Raw genomic sequence first — 16992 nt, 5'->3', positions numbered from 1 at the left:
TTGCTCAGACAGATAATGACAGGGCAAGGAAGTTTCCAAACTAAAAGAGAAAGAGGGGAGTTAGATTAGATGTTATGAGACCAGGGGAAAGGATAGAGGAAGACAGACACTGAGAAGGGCAGAGGAATCAAAAAAGATCAAGAGACGAGTGGGACAGAGGAAGGAGTAACAGCGGTAGCTGGACAGAGGAATTGCAGGGAACGCTACTGCAGGCGTGCAGTACTGGGTGCTGCAGTATCAGTGCTTTTATCATTGATGGGCAGTACCAGTTGTGGTTGCAGTGCAAGCAGTTGTCACAAAGTCTCAGGAGAGCATAGAAGCACAAGAGGAGCGTGGGGCATAATAGCTTTCTCAGGGTTGCAGAGTAGAGTGCAATGGTCCTAAATGGGTGAGTGCGGTAACATGGCTACCCAGCAGACACCCAGATGCCCGGATAGGTCCTGTGTGCCACTATGTTGGCTCCTGAGTACCACGCACACGCCAGCAGTCAACAAAGCATGCAGAGGCAAGTTAGCAGCAAAAAACGGATGCACAGGAGAGAATGTCCCTGTGCAGGCTGCACCCATCCCACTCCCTGCCCTGCCAGCATTTGCAGTGTGGCACCATTCCACTCCCTCCCCATGCACCTTGACACTCCAACCACCCTGACCTATGGAGGGCTTCCCTGAGCCCTGGCTGCAGCATGCACACGTGAGTTCCTTTGTTCCAGTACGCAAAAGGCAGCATTTATTCAGAGCTTCTTTTAAACTTCAAGGTAGTATTGCATCTGGATGACGGGTTTGGAGGGATTACATTTCACAGAAAACCCATGAGAAATAAATGTCTGGTGGACAGAGGTAACAAAATTCACACCGTATACAGTTGCGCTATTTATCTACAGTTGTCAAAAATACAAAGAAATTAGATAAAAAAGGTTGCTTGGTCAAAACATTAATGAAATATACGTTCCAAATGCATAGGAATCACAGAGTGATCAAACAAAGACAGTAAGTGTCTTAAAGCTTTAGAGCTTTCAAGAGCTGCTGTGGTCACGTGACTAAAGGAAAGCTACCGAGTTTGTTCACCAAGACAGGTGTTCAGATTAAAGACAGGGAAAAAAAATTACACTCTACCACCAGGCATCTTTGCTGGAGGGGAGCAAGGGCATGAACAGAACGCAGCAGATATTTCAACTTTTCCTTACGGTATCTGTATGTTTTAAAGAAACCTCTCTGGCAAAAGCAAGGTCAGTTTGCAGATACTATCTAAGGAAACAGTAAGAGACAGCAACAAATAATGCGTGTCACGGATGGGATCACTTCATATTCATTGTACTGCACAATGACCAAGAACAATGATCTCAGAGCTGAAAAGCAAATCTCTTTCCCCAAAGAGTACCCTGAAGCCTGAACGTCTTCAATAAACATTTTATTGATGAGTTTTCTCAATGTACTCGGTATTTCTCTGAGGGAGAGGTAGGCTCTCATGGGGCTACTTCATGCTCCCGTGCTCTGAGAAGTCAGAAACAACATGATTGTCCCCTGTCAGTAACCACTTTGTAGTTCAGTGTCCTTCAATTCCCACTGGTTCGCGTGCATGGATACGAGAAGTACTAATTCCAACTTCATCACCTGTAGAAAACACACAAGGTAAAGGTAGTTGATCCTCAGAAGATATTCAACTTTGTACTATATAGCCCTGCATCTTTATGTAGAAGCAGTCATTCACCTCCCTTCCTTCACTCCTCCCCAAGTGTCAGAAGTTATTTTTACCTGTTCTGATCAGAGGAGCTTTATTCTAAATTGGAATGTTTATACTTCTGTCAGTTTCAGCTTCACTTTTAGAGAGAAAGAAGCCAGAAAGCTACGTGTGTCTTACATACATCGTACATTTGTTTGAGGGTTTACCCTTTGAACAATAAGAACTAAATTAGTCAGGATTCCATTCTTATATCCTTTTTTGTTTTTCTTTTTCCTCTTCTTAAACAGACTATTGCGTGATCTTATAAAACCCTAAACACAATTTTTTAACACACAGAGCACTGCATGTTCAAGCCTGCTACAGCGATTTCTAGTAGTTTCTACCTCAGGAATTAATGTTTCCCTTGTCTTCTGCACTTCCTAGTATGTGCACCTGTTTACTTAGGTAACTGATACTCAGTTTTGTTCCAGTCTTTCCTTCCTCCCACACTGCTGAGGGAGCAAACGGCTTTGTGGTGCTTAGCTGCCTGCACACCACAGGCACATACAGAGTACAAATCTCTATCCATCAGAGAATCGGTTACTGGCATTCCAAGCACTGTCCACATGCTGGAGGAAGAACTCCACTGTTTTCTCTGAAAAAGAGGCAGAGAAGAAAATAGGATACAGTACAGAGTGATCATGCAGTCCAATAGGCACAGCCTCATACCGTGAAGAGATACAAGAACAGAACTTTCACCTGCAACATTATCAGACAGTATTTAACAGCCTGGATTAAAGCATGTTCATACACACCTTCTTTGTAATATGTTTATCACATAGACACAACTGTAAATATTACAAGAAGCTTGCAAAGACAAGAAGTGAAAAGATGTCTAATTCTTACTACAGCCTAGACCTCGCAAACAGGGATAGTTGTATGACTGGGAAAAAGTGACAGCAGCCCCGAGCTACATTTTGCAGTCAGACAGTTAAACTACATGTTCAGCTCTACATTATCTCAACGGATACATGGAACTGTTCTATAAAGAACATGGAAAGTCCTATCATAATGGAATTAATGGAAATTAATGGAAAGTCCTATATTAAGTTTATACTGAAAACAGTATTTGGGAAAGAGAATGCCGAAACACCACATGAAGTCAGCTAACTAACCCAGTTCAACACAGAACATGCGAGACTGGAGCAACCTCAAGCAGAGTTGTACGAGCCTTAGTACTCTGAAGGATGCCTTTCTCTGTAAGGCTGTAAGCTGCAAGTCAGTTGCCCAGAGCAATGGGACGAATGCTAAAGATGAACTCTATCTCCAGTACACACCCAAGTAAATCACTAGTGCACCAGGTAGTGGCTTACAGTATCAAATGCATGCCTTTTGGTGCTACTCGTTTAATTTCTGCAGAAGGTACAGAAACAGATGCCTGCTTGAATCTCACACTGATGAGCCACAAATCAAAATGACCTTACTGTAGCTGACTCTCAGAAGTTTTAGCCTTGTATGGAGAGTCATCCTTTGGCTGGGAGCAGTTCTAGCTACGTTTTGAAGTGGCAGAGTGTTCAAACCACATGCAGAGGAGTGGAAGAAGCACAGAGTGGCGCATAGGAACAGAAGTTCGCGGCAACAATGGAGCAAGAAACTGGGAACTGAGATACATGCAGCTTTTACGCTACAGATGCGGAACTGGGAAATAAAGGACTGGGAGAGATGGAGAAAAACACTTGTGGTCCTTGTTTGCAAGGCTTAAAAGCAACCTGGGAAGACAAAACGTATATAGTCTGATCTTTCCTACAGCCCATATTCCCTCTATAGAAGCTCACCTCTTCCTCCTTCGGAGGCCTAAAGACGTCTCCAGGATTCAGGAGATGTTTCTGCAAAACTGTCTGATGTGGTAAGTCTGTACAATACAGGAACACAAAGCAATCTGCCTGACAAGAGCATGCGTTGACTTGTCGTTGGCCAGTTGCTCAAACACATGCCTTCACCTCCTGGAATAAGGGCACACAACATGTTTTCCTTGAATTAAACACAACTACAGATAGATTTAGCTCATAGGGTTCCAGCTGATTATGCTCACTACAGAACCAAGATAAGAGAAACTACTGCAATGTAAGTAGTTATGCTAATAACAAGATCCCACAGTGAAACCAAAGCAGAAGCTTAAGGGAACAGATTGGTCACAAACCATTCTCCGTGACGGTAACATCCAGGTGAGAACTTCCATACTTGTGGATATGTTCGACACCCTCTTGTACACTGTCCACAACCTCAATGCAGCTCTCCAGATCCCCATATTCGTCGTGGAGAGATTTCACTTCTGAGGGGTTGAACATCAAGTAAGAGGCAAACTTTGGGCCAGCATGAATCTTCACCTGCAATACCAGAAGTATTTTGTGCTGTAGATTGTACCAGTGCGTAACAGGTGAAAAGTGCAGCTTGTTGTTCTGGGTATAGCTAGGATAGAGTTAATTTTTTTCATAGCAGTCCCTATACTGCTACATTTTGGATTTTTGCCTTAAACAAACCACTGTTTTGGCTGTTGCTAAACAGTGCTCACACAGTTCCAAGGCTTTCTCTTCTCCCCCCACAGTGAGAAGGTCGAGGGTCTGCTAAAAGTTAGGAGAGCACATACCCACAACCGATTCAAACTTAACCAAAGGGATAGCCTATGCCATATAATGTCAAAGTCAGCAATATAAAATGAGGGGAGGGGAGTTTCGAGGAAGGCAGATATTTCCAGGTTTGCAAGTCTCCCCTACAAAAGACTTTACCTGTTTTTATCCCTTTCTTTTGTAAACTGACACCAGCCCTCTCCAAAGTGTATGTTTCAGACACAAAAGAGTTACTGGGCCCAAAACAAGGCAAGGACTTTCAGTTATTTTACGATCCTGATGAAGAAGATCTAATGCATCGTCAATCTCTGAATTTAATCGTAGCAGCTAAGACACCTTAACAATGAGAGGGAGGAGTGGAGGAGCAGGTGCTGATCTCTTCTCTCAGGTGACAGCGACAGGACCCAAGGGAATGGCATAGAGCTGTGACAGGGGAGGGTCAGGCTGGACGTTAGAGAAAGGTTCTGCACCAAGAGGTGGCAGGGCACTGGAACAGGCTCCCAGGACAGTGGTCACAGCACTGAGCCTGCTGGAATTCAAGAAGTGTTTGGGCAACGCTCCAAGATGCATGGTCTGATTTCTGGGTGGTCCTGTGTGGAGCTAGGGGTTGAACTTGGTAGTCCTCATGGGTCCTTTGCAACTCAGGGTATTCTATGAAAAAAAAAAAAAAACACAAAACAAAACACAACCAAACCAGACATTAAAAAAAAAAAAAGACAAAAAGAAAACACAAGCGAGTGAGGACTTGCTCCTGACTAGCTATCTGGCAAGCTTCTCTTAATATGACTTTAACATTATCAGAACATGACCTATTTTACCATGTTTTCCTGCATCAATCACTGCTTGTATACACTATTTGCCAAATGGAAATGCTATGTGAAAAATCCATGTTTTGAGTGTAATTTAAGTACTTCACAAATATTTCTCTCGTGATGCATCTCTGCTACAAAACATTACGCATGTCAAAGCAATTATGTAGGACAGTGGCCTTTCACTGTTCCTGTGGAACAGTGGGAGGGGGAAATAATGGGCGGGAAAATGGGTGGGAATAAAGGCAAGTGAGACAAAATGTTCAAAATATGTGGATGAAGCAGATTAGAGGAGGAGAAACATAAAATGGGAAACGACTGAGGTAAGAAGGTAAGTTAATAGATTTAATCAGAATAGTATTTGGGTCCGGGAGGTTGCCAGCCAGTAAGTCAGAATTAAGAGTAGTAGAGAAAGGGTTGGGGAAATGCTCTTCCAAGGCAGAGAATGATTTTTTTCTATGTAAAAGGAAGTAGTTGTATCCCAGCAATGGCATGCAGCCACCCCAAAGAAGCTGCTTGCAGATCGTTTCTATGGAAAAGCTTGGGGTTGCATGGAGAAGCCAAGAAAGCTCTCCGAAAAGAGTACAAAGGTGTACAAAGAGACATGTGGGTAACGTAAGTGTTATGTTATCATAAAACTACATAGGGCTATGTCAGCAAGACCAAGGGCTCCTAAAATGAACAACAAGTAAATAAAACAAAACAAAAGCCAACACAAGTATAAATGACTAACCTGTTCTACTCTCAACGTGTCTATGATCTGATCAAACAACGGGGTTCTCAGCAGGTCTCAGTGAATTAGGAGTGTTTCCCGAGCATCACAGGCAGCAGTATATTCACACTTCGAGCCTCTGACTGAGGTTTAAGAGTAAACAATTGGTTACGTAACATTTATGACAAAGAATTTGAAGAGCATGTGAATTATTATTACGTATGGTTATAATAATATATTAATATATATTAATATAATATAATAATATATTAATATAATATAATAATAATAATAATAATAATAATATAACCATACCACATATTCCAAATGTGTAGTTCAGTTACACTCGTGGTATCCAAGTCACCCTCTCACAGCTTACTTATTCATGTGGCCTTCTCCACGCTGGCATCTGTGTCCACATACACATGACAGATCCATTCACCGTGTCCCATCACTGGAATTCCCTTAGCAGCTTTCTGGATATTCCTGACTAGCTGGGATGACCCATGTGGAATGATTAGATCTACCAGCTTCTCCAAATGGCAGACATCTTCCACTTCCTTGCTTGTATTCACACGTGAAAGTTGTGACACAAATAGTCAATGGCCTGAATTCTCAAGCTCTGCCTGTGCTTTTTCTACATGCTACAGCACAAAAGTTGTTGCTTTAATTCTAGACACTTACTACTTGCACTGCATCTTTGACTCCATGAATGGAGAGTGCTTCTTGAGTCAGATGATGAAGGATTTGATTGCTGTATGCTGCCTCTTTCCCTCCTTTTATTAGCAAGCCATTTCCGCTAGCTATGGCCAAAGAAGACACCTGTCAGAAGGGAATTAAAACAACAACAACAACAACAACAACAACAACAACAAAGTGATCTGACTCCTCTGGGAGAATAACATCTGCAAAATAGAGTAAGAACAGGATTTTGCATTCTGCTGACTTACTCAATATTAATATACAGCACCAAGAATTTTTTCCGAGTCAGAACGTGTAACTCCAGAAATGAAGTATCTTAACGTTTCAGAAACAAACTTGAGCTTCAGGGTACTACTGGCAAAGGGAGACTGCAGTAAGTCAAAGGAAACCCTGAACATAGGCTCTGGCACAAATTCGCTAGTTGTATAAAACTATTTCAGATGCAAGAACTCTTATCCCTAATCATTCTGGCTGGAAGTAGCTAATGAGCTCTTCCTACGACGAACATTTTACTTGTGCTCTCTTATACAGAAGCCTTTTGTTTTATCACGCTGATTTTACGTTTATAACCAGAAGGTGTCCTTGCCTATGGCAGGGGGGAGTAGATGACCTTCAAGTTCCCTTCCAGCACAAATCATTCTATGATTCTATGACACCTCCCACTAGACCAGATTGCTCAAAGCCCCATCCAACTTGGCCTTAAATACTTCCAGGGATGGGGCATTCACAACTTCCCCAAGCAGCCTGTTCCAGTGCCTCACCACCCATAGTAAAGAATTTCTTCCTTTATTCTAATCTACATCTACCCTTTTAGTTTAAAGCCATTACTCCTTGTCCTGTCATTACACTCCCTGACAAAAAGTCCCTCCCCAGCTTACCCAAAGCCTGCTTCAGGTACTAGAGGGCCACTATAAGGTCTCCTCAGAGCCCTCTCTTCTCTAGGCTAAGCAACCCCAGTTCTCTCAGCCTGTCTTCATAGGAGAGGTCCTCCAGCCCTCATCAACTTCGTGGCCCTGCTCTGGACCTGCTCTAACACATTTATTTCTTATGTTGGAGTCCCCAGAGCTGAATGCAGCACTGCAGGTGGGGCCTCACAGGAGTGGAGTAGAGAACGAGAATCACCTCCCTGGACCTTCTGGTCATACTTTTGATGTGGCTCACGATACGGCTGGCTTTCTGGTTTGCAACTGCACATCGCTGGCTCATGTAGAGCTTTTCATTCATCAACACTCCCAAGTCCTTCTCTGCAGGGCTGCTCCCAATCCACTCATCAACCAGCCTGCATTCATTCTTGGGAGTGCCTTGATGACGGTGGTGAACCTTGCACTTAGCCTTCTTGAACTTCACGAGGTTCTCATGTACCAACCCCTTAAGCATGTCAAGGTCAACTCAGACCAACTCCTTTTCCCTACTAGTGTCCTCTGGGTAAAAAACAGTCACCGTGTTTGATATTCTACCTCATCCTGCTGTCCACAATTTGAAAAGAATACTGAAAAAATAAGGAAGACTTCAGAAAGATCCTTGTCATTTAGTGGAACCTTGCTGTACCCAGATACTGTGTGTCTTTAACATACAAAACTAGACATTAAAATGCAATTTGATTGTATCTTGTTAACAATCTGCCTCTCCGAAGATCAGCATCACGAAGGAAAGCTGCAGAGACAAGCTTATTTAAATAAATAAAAAACATCCAATCTGTAATGGGTTTGAAAACAGTTTGTTCCCTTTAGATAGTAATAGAGCACGGCTGTACTTCAGAACAATTGGATTTCTTGAAATCTGTAAGAAGCAGTCTGTGAAATATGATCTCAGAACTTCGCCTTGTAAGTACTAGAGACAAACATGCTATTGTATATTGTTATAAATGACTGAGTCCCGAATAGGGTTACAATCAAAGTTTACAATTTATTAAAGGAACAGAGGTAAGCAAACAGCACTGGGTGCGCTGGGAGTCTCTGCTCCAAGAAGACGCACACCGGTTACATCAGGCGACTGGTTTTTATGCTCCTAGGCTAATACATATTCATCACCACTTTTGGAAAAGGCAGGGGTATTATAATTAGTTTCCCAGAACCCGAACCATCCCACGGATGCATGCGTATCAGTCTCCAGTGGTCCCTCTGAGGGTCGCTCATACTGAAGGCTCGTAGTCTTCCTCACAAGTTTTGTCCTTCGGTCGTTCTTCAGCTTCCCCCCCACCCTCCCCTTATTTAGTAGTCTCTGGGCCAGATGCCAGAAAGTCGTGTCTCATGCAATAGTCAGCAGTTATCTCAAAAAACTCCCCCCTATTCTCTTATCTCCCAGACCCAAGTCTCAAGGTTTACCCTTCAAACCCTCTATCAACACGAACTGCTAGACCATTCTTTTGCAAGATACAAGAACTATATACACTAACCACTCTGTTTCTCTTGGACTTGTGGTTATTTATACAAGGGGATGTAAGACAGAAGGTCACATTTCATTATGAGGCCCTAGCATTGTTCCATATTGACACGAATCAGATGAACATATTTCACAGTCCCCCATCTCCTTTTTCATGGTATTGATTCGTGTTTTCCTTTCCAATCGAGTCAATACTTGCCAAATTGGTATCAATTTTGGATATTCTTTTCTTTTTATTATCGTCAGGCAATGGGTTTTCTCTTCTCCCTGGTTCTGGGTCAACAGTGTGAGAAACTCCGTAGCCAGTAACTTAGGCTCAGGCGAGGATCTCAGTGAAGAAGTAATTTGTTCGCGATTGCAATGGCGGGCGCCCCACAAGCAGGAGAGCACACCTACTAGTTCCAAAACACAGTTTATATACTTTTTGATGACAGGACCCTCCCCTGTTTCCCCACTGACTGGGTAATCCAGGTTCACCATCTATCCGATGCTTCACAAACAATGCATGGCCTTCACTTGCCGGCCTGTTAAATTTCAAATTTCTTTTGACATTTTTACTGCTTGGAGAGGTAATGTTTCTTCGCTTGTCTGACTTGACACCGTGATTTTCACCTAATTGTCCTAAGAAGTCTGGTTGTCTGCATTTTACAAGGTCGCCTGCTAAGCTTTCTTATCACTGTAAGCATATCTCAGTACCACATTCCTGCCCTCTAAACAACGTAACTCTGCAAAAACAACATTCCTATTCCCACAACAGGTACTGCAGATATTTGCATTCCTTGTATAACTGGAGTGTATCAGCCTGGTAATAGAAGGTATTAAACATGGAATTATTAACAATTCTCCACATATCCCCAATACAACCATCCTCATTTTAGCAAAACAATCACTGCCCGTAAAGCCCCCTCCCATAATCTTCTTAGATCGATTCCATTCCAAGTTTGAACTGGGACGTGTGCAATCTTCTTCATTTCTTTTACAAGTTCATTTACAGCTTTTCTTTCTGTTGTGGTTTAACCCAGCTGGCAGCTAAACACCACACGGCCATTCACTCACCTCACCCCCTCCCTCTCTGGGATGGGAGAGAGAAATGGGAAAGTGAAGCCTGTGAGGTGAGATAAAGACAAGAAAATAATAATAAATAATCATAAATAATAATAATGACAATGACAATAATGATGATAGTTCTACTACTACTCATGTGTATGAAACAAGTGATGCACAATGCAATTGCTCACCACCGCTGATGCCCAGCTGTCTGATGCCCAGCCTAACCCTGAGCAGTCCAGCCCTCCTCCCAGCTCTTGCTGCACCCCCAGCCTGCTCGCTGGCAGGACAGTGAGAAGCTGAAACATCCTTGGCTTGGTGTAAGCATGGCTCTGCAACAATTAAAACATCAGCATGTTATCAGCGCTCTTCTCATCCTAAACCAAAACGTAGCATTCTACCAGCTACTAGGAAGAAACACCTTCATCATTAATCTCTAAACAGCAATTACTAAGGTTAGATTTTCCACAGACTTCTTCTTGTGCTAGTAAATAATCCAAAGCTAAGCGATTTTGATACATAAGTAGATAAGTAGTCCTCATCTTGGTATTTTGCTTTGCAATTAAGCCAAGTGCACCTCCGGTTTTATTTACAACTATTTCCATTACAGCTTGTAACCTAGTTATTCTATTAAGCATATATATTGGGGTCCTATAGCCCCAGGATCCGTCTTCTGCCCATGTAGCTGGATCATAATAGGCAAGACGCCTTCAATCAAGGGGTTGGGCCCACTTTCAGGGTCAATTTGGGCTTGTGATACCGTTCAGCCTGCCGGGGTGATCCAGCTCCTGGAAAACGAATCACAATTTTATATGGGTTTAAAAAGAAAAGTTCTTACGTTATTTTCTCGGGACAACCTCACCTTAGTGTGGGAGAAGTCCGGTCGAGGCCCTCTCACTCGGCAGTCAATACCCATCGCCTCCCTCGGTAGACCATACACACTGCAGTGGAGGGTCCTGCCCCGGTCTTGCCTTCTCCCTTTCCTCCCTTTAGGCTTGTCCCCTTTATTTGGCGTCCTTAATTCATGCAGAGCCTCATTGCCAGAATATGAGTTCTTCTTTAGCTTTAGTTTCAGTTCCCCAGGAGTGGACTCAACCCTCCAGGTTTCGGTAGTTACTGGTCCTTTTATTCTGGATCTGTGGATCCAACCCCTTTCCGCTGTTCTCACAGCTGTTTCAGTAGTAAGTAAAACTTACTACTTACAGTCCCTCCCATCGGGGGCTCAATGATTCTTCCCTCCAGGTTTTTATTAAGACCTTGTCTCCTGGTTGTATCTTATGAATAGCAAATCCTAAAGGTGGTGTTTGAGCCATCATTCCAATTTCTCTTAGCTCTTGTAACCTCCTTCCAATGGTAATTACGTATTTCTGGATGCTACGCTCCTCAACTACATTTTTCCTAGAGGCATCCCTTGAGAATAAGGCATACCATATAACATTTCATATGGCGATAATCCGCTCTCACTGTGTGGTTTAGTTCTTATGTTTAAAAGTGCCAATGGTAAGCATTTCATCCAGGGCATTTGTGTCTCGATCATTAATTTAGCCAAGTGTTGTTTTAGTGTTTGATTCAATCTTTCTACTTTCCCTGAGCTTTGTGGGTGCCACGGAGTATGGTATTCCCACTGAATACCTAATGATTGACATAATAATTTTATTATTTTAGAAGCAAAGTGTGTGCCCTGATCAAAATCAATGTACTGGATTATCCCATATTTAGGTATCAGGTGTTCTAATAGAGCTTTTACCACCATTTGTGCCATAGCTCGAGCTACGGGATAAGCTTCTACCCATTGTGTTAAATGATCTGCTATTTCCCATAGATATTTTATCCTCCCTACCTTGGGCAATTCAGTGAAATCAACTTGTACTTTCTCAAAAGGCCTGTAAGCTGTTTTTCTCCCTCCCGTGGCTGCTTGTCAAAACACTTTCTTATTTATCTTCTGACAAGTTAAGCAACGTTGTGTAATTTGTTTTGCTATTAAAAAAAAAAACAAAAACCACACAGCTTCCTGCTGAGGCAGAACTATTAACATTCCTACATCCTCCTTCCCTGCTCATTCAACTTCAAATGGCTCTGTTAAATACTACATGCCACACCTTTAACACCGGGGACAACTCTTTTAACGCTTCCTTTATTTTTCTCCAGCCTGTACTTTTCTCACGCCAACACCAAAGGCTCAGTCAAGAGCCAATTAATTCCACTCCTTTTCTCTCCAAGATGCTGAAACAACGTATCAGTATACTACACTTCATCCTATTTTCCTTCTCTCCTCCAAAACATGAATTGCCAGATAGTGTTATAGTCGACTGATCCATAAAGTGGCCATTTAGCTTATATAGTGGCCACCACTGATTGCAATACTTAGTGAAAGTCCTCTTCCTTTCTGCGCTCCCAGTTCTAACAATATCCTTTGAATGTGCCAGCGTGCACCCAAGCAGGCTTTCTTTAAAACATCTTTGTTTTGGATATTACTCATTCCTTTGATTTTCCATTCCCTTTTATTTATTTATTACTATTCCTTATTAGTTACTGTCCTTTGTTTCAATTTCCACGCAAACCTTTTTACTGTGGGTTTTTACTATCTTTTCCTAATCTTCTTCCCAAATGTCCCAGTTCTCTGGGATTAAATGCCTCTTCCCGCATACAAACTTTACTATTTCAGGTTATTAAGGAGCCCCGTTCCATGTTCCAATCATAAATCCATGGAACTTCAGGAAAAGAGCTGAAGCACTCAGCCTTTCATCTTCTAGACAAACATTACCACCTTTTCCACAAAATTTACATTTCAACAGGACCGAATTTCGAGCCAAATGCCAAGTTTTCTCATGCACTTTGTTAATAAGCCCATACAAAACAAGGAATCACTCCTGTGTATCCGTCAATAAATACCATTTAAAAAGGCATTGACACCTAAATAAATTCACTCTCCCCCTTCTTACCAAATTGCCAGGGCTCAAGCCCAAACCACCACAGAAAGGACTCTCTCCGTTCTACCGCTTTGATAATCAGTCAGCCCCCTCCACCTCTCCAGTACTTGGCAAACTGACCAAACGCCACAGCAAATACACCAACACTTCTAAACTGTTAGTTACTTAGATAACGCTCCCGCCTTTTTTCTTGTCACACTCAAAGCATTTAAGAGCAAAAATAGGATCACAAGATACACTGCCAGGCCCACATATTGGGCACCACCAATCAAAACTTGGTGAAAACAGCACTTCTTTTTGGTCTGTCACGCACTTCGTTCGTCTCCGGCCGCTCCCCTCACGGAGAATACGGAACCGCGGATCGGAACTCCGCACTCGCTTCGCAGCTCACTAGAAGGTAAACTGTTAGTCTGCAATTGTTTCACCTTTACTGCAACTCAAGACTGAACTCTGAGCACTGACTCAATTCCGTGTATGCTATCTCCAGCTAGCTATCAGGCACACACTACTCCATGGAGAAGTCAAATTTCCTCGGTAATTGCTTACCCAAACCAGTATGAGATGCAATAGTAAACTATGGAGGAAGCAACCTCTCCTCTGCACTCAGAGTCCATCCTACTATCAGCTACAGCATGGGAGAGAAACCATATTATTCAGATGCAGAGGTATCAAAGATGATCCTCTGAAGTTACATCGGAGAACTTGAGGATGGGGGCTGGCAGGAAGAAAAGTAACAAGACAAGTCATCCTAAGTCTGTAAAAAAAGAAAAAAAAAAAAAGAAAGGTTGGGGGGGGGGGGGGGGGGGGGTTGAGGGTGGGAAGCCAGTAAGAATCAGCCTGATAAAACAAATGAGATAAAGAAGAGGAGAATGGGAGAGTTTGGCTAGGCAAGGCAAGACACCCAGGAGGCAAAGGCTGGAGTCTAGGAAGGCAGACTAGAATTTGGCAAGGAAACATACTGGTTTTCTGTGAAGAACAGAGCGAGCAGCAAGGAAGCAATAATGGCAGAAAGGGAGACTACTGCCTTTTCCTTTCACATGAACTTTGCCTAGAGCAGACTCCCCTTCAGTATGAAACGAGGAGTCTCTTTTTAAGTGCCCATACCCATCCCTTGCTCCTCAAATACTTGCTCATATGTTAGAGAAACGCTCAATCAGTCTTGCTAAAGATACCGGCAGTAAGAGCCTAGACTTAGCTTTTACACGCTTGTGGAAAGATATCATTCTGCCTCAGTGCAAACATGCAGTATCAGTATGGGACAGACCACTCAGAGCCTAGAACTTCTACTTCGTGCTGATCTTTTTCAGCATATATTCTTAACAGTTGCAGTTTGTTATTAACGACCTATATTAAACATTTGATGTTTAATCGTAGCCTGCAATTCAGCTGTAGTCAGCATGGACAGAAAAGTGCTCATTGGTAGGAGCCTTGTAAGTTGCAAGTTAAGCAGGGAAGCTATGTGATAAGACACAGGCAGAAATTGCACCACCTGAATGTAAGCTAACTCCTTCTCTACGTTGGGTATCAAAAACCAACGCTGAATAACTCTCAGCATTGCAGAAGCAAGTCCCAGGAAGACTGTAGTTTTCTGTAGAAAAAAAAAAATGGGATGACAGCAGAATTCATTTCAGAAGAATACAAGCAGAAGTCTTTTGAGGCAAGACTTCTTGCAGCCTTCCAATAACTCACCAGTAGAAATACACTTTTGTTATCAAAGATCTCTCTGCCCTCCTCACATACCTGTGGAAGACAGTCAGTCTGGACGGGACTCAAAAAAATCGCAAGAAAGACCCCAACAGGCACTGTCACCTGCTCCAACTCTAGATCTTTTGCTATGCGTGCTCTCTGAACTATGCTGCCGACGCTGTCCTGTGAAGATGCTGCAATCTGACAGAGCCCAACAGCCAAGCTGTTCAGCTTTGATGTAGACAGACTGAGACGTTTCAACAAAGGAAGTGCCAATCTTCCTAGAAGAAAGAAAAAATTGCGCTCAAGATAGATTTATCTGGCTAGTTTCAAGAAAGTGACCTAATGGTCAAACCAGGAAAAAAAGCCGCTGTTTCCCACGCCGCAGCAAGAAACCTACCTAAGATGAACAATGTAAAGCATTAAGTTTAGTAGCTACAATCAAACTGCTCCAATTTGACAACGCTTTCACCTACCATCACATATACACCTAATACGATATGAATGATTTGTATATGAAGTAACATCCGCAAAGACAAAGTTTGTCCTATTTCTAGTACCGTTACACAACCGTGTACCTGAATTTCTTACCAATTTCTACCCTTGCAATATTCCTGGAAGGTTTGCGCAGTAATTGCCTCTTTCTATTTCACAGATAGAAATCCCAAAGAGCAAAGGAACGCATAGCATTTCAGATTGGGCAAGAGCTGCCGGAGTTTTCTAGTCTGAACACGTTCAGGTAGGAAGTTTACTCAGAAATGTCCCTCCAGGCATTCTCCTCAGTACAAAATGGTTGCCGTATGCCTTTTACTGAACTTCACAACTTGTGATGCGCCAGTTCCACACATTTTCTAACCCAAGACCAGCTTCCTCACGCACCACTCTTACACAAAAGAATGGATTTAGTCTGTGCTGCCTGAACTGTACTTTCCTCAGTCAGAAGGTAAGGTGGTTCTTTCTGGAAAGCATCATTTTTAAGTAACAACCTTCCCCACAGGGGCCAAACATTACGTTAACCAGCCCAGGAGAATATTCATGCTATTTCATGCATGATGATAACAGGGAAGATCCTTGCTAGATTTAATTTCTAAAGTGAGCCTCCTTTGGCAAAAGAAAACACTGTTCTATTTTTAGTTTTTTAAACAATGCTGTGGGTTGCTGCTTTCAAAGGCCTCTCTCTCCATCTTCTCTGATAGAGACAGCTCTTACGGAAGCTGCAGCTGCTTACACTGACAAGCTCTCAAAGTCCTGGGTTCCCTAATCTGTGACGGCCATAATATCCAATTGCAGGTGACAGACTACTCTTGTTCTGCTCCTTTCCTTTGAGGCCCAGAAAAGCTCATGACAACAGGTGTTCCATGAAAGGACCCGTAATATTACCTTTATTTTCAGCTTCTTCTAAGTCCTTTTTGTTTGCCAAGAGAATTTCTTCTCACTGATCAGTTAGTAAGTCACCGAGATGATAAAAAAAAATAAATAAATCTCTGCTCTCTGAAAGAGAAAAGTGTCTGAACTGCATTCTTACACGAACTCCATGGTGTTTGACATCTGGCTCACTTCAGCTCATTCCTACTGACACATCTTCTCACTGGCTTGATGCCCTGAATACTTGGAGCCAGCTGATTTTTTCCAGGACCCATTTGTGTCATAAACCTGTATTTTAAAACTTGCCACATGTTCACAGCCTTAAAGAGCGAGAACATACTGTTCTCTCACCTGCTCAGGCTGCAGAGCTGCCAGCGTCCTGCTACCGGCTCGAGACATTCCACCCTGCTGCTCTACTGTAGGGCCTGCCAAAACACACACACACACACACCCACAAGACATGCAGACAAAGGTGGAAGGAAATGAACACTAACCTTTCAACTTTCAACTCCTTACTCAAAGCAGAAAAACAGGTACGGTCTTAAGAGACATATCAAAGAAGTTTACTGTATGCCACAACAGGAAAATTTGTATCAGATACCAAAATGCTGCCACGGTCCCCGAGCATAGCCCTTTTCAAGGCATCACAGAGATTCAGTAAGATCATCCATGTCGTAGGGGACAAACAAGTATACAACCTGTATCAAGAAGACTTGACAAAGAGCAAAAGAATACAAGGACAGCTACATCTCAGGGAGTGGGAGGCTACTGCAAAAAAAGGAAGGCATCCTTTGAAAAAGTTTAATTACATAACTACTGAAAAGAGAAAAGATTGCAAAACAACCTGGGAATGTGCGAACAATACAGGAAGCCAAAACCAGCCTCAGCAACAGCTTGCACAATAGCTGCTCTCTCTCTGCTCTGTGTACGTTGAAGGGCTCCTACAGAGGAGAGGTTTTTTTCTTGGCACGGATGTCAAAGAATCCATCTCAAACTGAAATGATACAGAACAAGTTTTGAAACAGAAACTGAAGTAACAAGTCAAAAGGCTCAGGCAGCATTTCACTAAGGAG

General features: G+C 42.7%; 1 pseudogene across 1 annotated transcript in view; it reads right to left on the bottom strand.

Annotated features, from left to right (window-relative positions):
• Nucleotides 1–1407: 1407 nt before the first annotated feature.
• LOC309890284 (delta-1-pyrroline-5-carboxylate synthase-like) overlaps nucleotides 1408–16992 on the bottom strand; it is a 27469-nt pseudogene continuing 11884 nt past the window's right edge. Inside the window, exons 5-13 of the transcript in view lie at nucleotides 16271–16344; nucleotides 15935–16043; nucleotides 14609–14835; nucleotides 6492–6629; nucleotides 6187–6382; nucleotides 5829–5950; nucleotides 3860–4046; nucleotides 2228–2314; nucleotides 1408–1610 (exon numbers count right to left, since the gene is read on the bottom strand). The product of the transcript in view is annotated as a delta-1-pyrroline-5-carboxylate synthase-like (transcript). The remainder of the gene's footprint in view (nucleotides 1611–2227; nucleotides 2315–3859; nucleotides 4047–5828; nucleotides 5951–6186; nucleotides 6383–6491; nucleotides 6630–14608; nucleotides 14836–15934; nucleotides 16044–16270; nucleotides 16345–16992) is intronic.

The sequence above is a fragment of the Aythya marila genome (genome assembly GCF_965140915.1).
Source record: "Aythya marila genome assembly, chromosome: Z".
In the NCBI taxonomy this organism is placed as follows: Eukaryota; Metazoa; Chordata; class Aves; order Anseriformes; family Anatidae; genus Aythya; species Aythya marila.
Note: the sequence above shows the minus strand (reverse complement) of the source record. Positions and strands in the feature narration are given on the sequence as shown.